Raw genomic sequence first — 3,184 nt, forward strand, 5'->3', positions numbered from 1 at the left:
ACAGAAATAATGCGCTATGTTGTCATGTTTTATCACTGTAGCAATCATCATTGAAAAAATGCGGTACAAAACTTCGTGGTGTGAAGTACCTATGTATTATTAAGGTAAGTCTGAAACCGTGAGAGCATTAGTGTTGTATCAACAGTGATTGTACAGTGATTGTAGGTGACGTTTATTTGCCTGTGAAATTGACGTGCTACGAAAGAAGATACAGCATTATATTGTGGACTGAGGAGGCGTTTTTACAGAGGTATTTATTTTTGTTGTGCGTGAAGCTGTCCAAACATATTTTTTTGGCAATGAGTTATATCAGTTCAATTAAAGTGTTCAAACAAAGTTGTTCTAAACATTGTCGAAGTCTTACGGATTACCAAAATCTTACGGATTACGAAATCTTACCCATTAGCCGGGCTTAGCCCTGGGGACCAAAGGCACACCGTTGTGATAGAATCACATTTTTAATGCCACGTTTAGATTTACAGTGTATATCTCGGAAGTGATGCATCTCAGCTACATTTTACTTGAGTATTTTTCGATATAAATTTTTCATATTTAAAAATATATAGTTTTTTTCTGTACTCAAAAAAAACGCACCAAATATCGTTTTACATAAATTCGTTTTATTTATTTTTTTTTTTAAATAATTTATTTTTTATCCAAAATTTTCCGTTTTGAGGCATTGTGCAAGAAATTACAAACAATATGCTGCAAAACATATCCAAAATTAAAAACATCAATTTGTGGTTTTTAAGAACAATGGACTTCAAATTTTCATTTGAAATTTCGTTTATATTTTTTTACCGTGCATACTTTTTTTAAATATTTTAGTATATAGGTTTTGATCAAACAATAAACAATTCAGCTACGATTCACTCATCAAAATAAAATATTTCTGGAATGGAGAAACCGAAATATGTTTGAAAAGGGGCCTATTTTACTTTTTTATTTGAAAATTTTATATAAATATGAGTATATCTCGAAATTGATGCAATTAGAAAAAAATACTTAAGTACTTAAGTACGATTGCAATTTTCTGTACTTTCAAATATCACATAAAAAATTATTGTTTTTTTCTCTATTCGATTTTTTTTTCAAAATCTGTAATGTTTTTAAAAAATCATTACTTTTTTGTCCATAATTCTTCCATTATGAACATTGTGCAATAAATCACATAAGTTGTCCCCTAAAACATGTCCAAAATAAAAAAATCAAAACTGGTTTCTGGAGAAATCGATTTTAAAATTTTGTTTTTGAAATAAAAATAATCTGTAACTTTTTTTTACGTGAATATTTTCCTCCATCTAGTCCTAAGCATACCTACAACTTTGTAGAAGATCTCAAATCGATCGGACAACCGTTTTCGAGTTACAGTTTTTTAAAGATTTGCTATGCATTTTCCGATACGCCCTTCTCAAAAATAAGGCGAGGTTCAAAATGGCGGTCTGCAGGTGCAAAATGGCATTTTTGGTCATAAAGAATCTGTATGCAAATTTTCAGGCGATTCAAAAAATACAAAAATTAAATTTAAAAAAAAATCGTCATGTTCGGTGGAATAGACCATTTCCGTCAGACCTTACCCATATTTTTATATTTTTCTTCGAAAGACGACCATTTTTAATGATTATTGGCGTTCCAAGATCTAATTTATATGAAGTCCTTATTTTCTTACAATTTTTTGAAAACTTGGAAATTCACCACTTTTTGATGTCAAAACTGTCGTGCGGCACAGTTGTTTCAACCCTGTGGGTATACAAAGTGGAGATTTTTCCACAACTTTTAGTCATACCCTGCGTTGCGTATTTGTAGACATGATGAAATGTCAATGTCAAATCGGACAATCACGACAATCAACAGAAATGGAAAAATCCATGTTCTGAATCTACTCAGGTGGAGAAGATCATCGATGCGTGCCATTTTTCCTCTCTCTTACTCATCCGCTATGCTTATGCCGCGCAGATTGTGACGTCACTATTTGCTCTGAATAAGCACAGCGGAAGAATAGAAAAGAGAGCTAGTGGTTTGCATCAATTATATTTCCCACCTGAGTAAACCAGAACATTGCGGAGAAATCTGTCGCAAGCTCAGATGCATCTGTGTTATCAAACTGCCACCGAAAGCCTTATGGTTCCGCTTCCTCATTTATTTTCCGGAACCATGAGCGCTTCCCCGTTTAATTTACCCCTCTCATAGGACTTCCTGAAAAAAAATGTAATTCTCGCATTCTGATGGTTTTCCTCCACAACAAAAACCTTCACGACCACAACAAATATTTTCCCCGTCCGCAGCCGCTGCGGTGCTTCACAATAGTTCCCAAAAACGGTTCTGCTCCCCACCGCGGCCCGTGGACGGCGGTAAACTGGAGGGAGCGACGAAGATTTCTCCATGCGACAGAATTTTGTTCTGGTCACTTAATAACCATGCATGGAAGCTGGGAGAATCCATTCTGAATGATGGATGTGCCAATCGAGGGCATCTTGTATAGTCTTCCGGATTTACAGTTAAAAAAAGGTTCAAAACATTATGGTGCGACGCTCATCGCCAGCCCCCGGTCGACCACAAAACCGGAAGAGAGAAAAATTCTTCGTATATATCCAATCGGAGCAGCTCCAGGCAAAGGAGATGGTATGATCGCGAAAGATTTCGTCGTGATCTTTCGCTTTCACCAAATTAGTCACCAGCAAACCAAAACAGCATCTAATATATAACGTATTGAAACATGAATAAAGCTATAGGGCGCTTGCAGCAAACAAAAGTGTGCCCAACGGCTCCCTTTGATTTTGCTGGGTAACGGTTTGAAACGGAAAACACGTTACGAAACGTTTCCCAGCAAAATCAAAGGGGTCCGTTGGGCACACTAAACAAAGGCTGCAAGTGCCCTATAGATGGTTGTACGCCTGACATAACCTCGAAACTCCAACATTTCCAGCAGTGAATGGCAACTCCTTATAAAAAAAAAAACAATTTCAGCAGGAAAGTCAAAGAGCGGGACAGTCAATACAAGTTAATGGAAGAGGGACTAAGATGAAAACTTGTCCGTGATGTCACCATGTACACTCTCTCTATCATGATTGATCCGAATCAGCTGATCAAATATTCACCACGACGTGGAGAAAAAATCATAGGGCAAAAGGGGTCGCATAAAAATCGGAGAGAAATAAATTGTAGGGGACCGAGGGTGAACTAA

This window comes from Aedes aegypti, unplaced genomic scaffold, assembly GCF_002204515.2.
Source record: "Aedes aegypti strain LVP_AGWG unplaced genomic scaffold, AaegL5.0 Primary Assembly AGWG_AaegL5_hic_scaff_1984_PBJ_arrow, whole genome shotgun sequence".
Taxonomy (NCBI): Eukaryota; Metazoa; Arthropoda; class Insecta; order Diptera; family Culicidae; genus Aedes; species Aedes aegypti.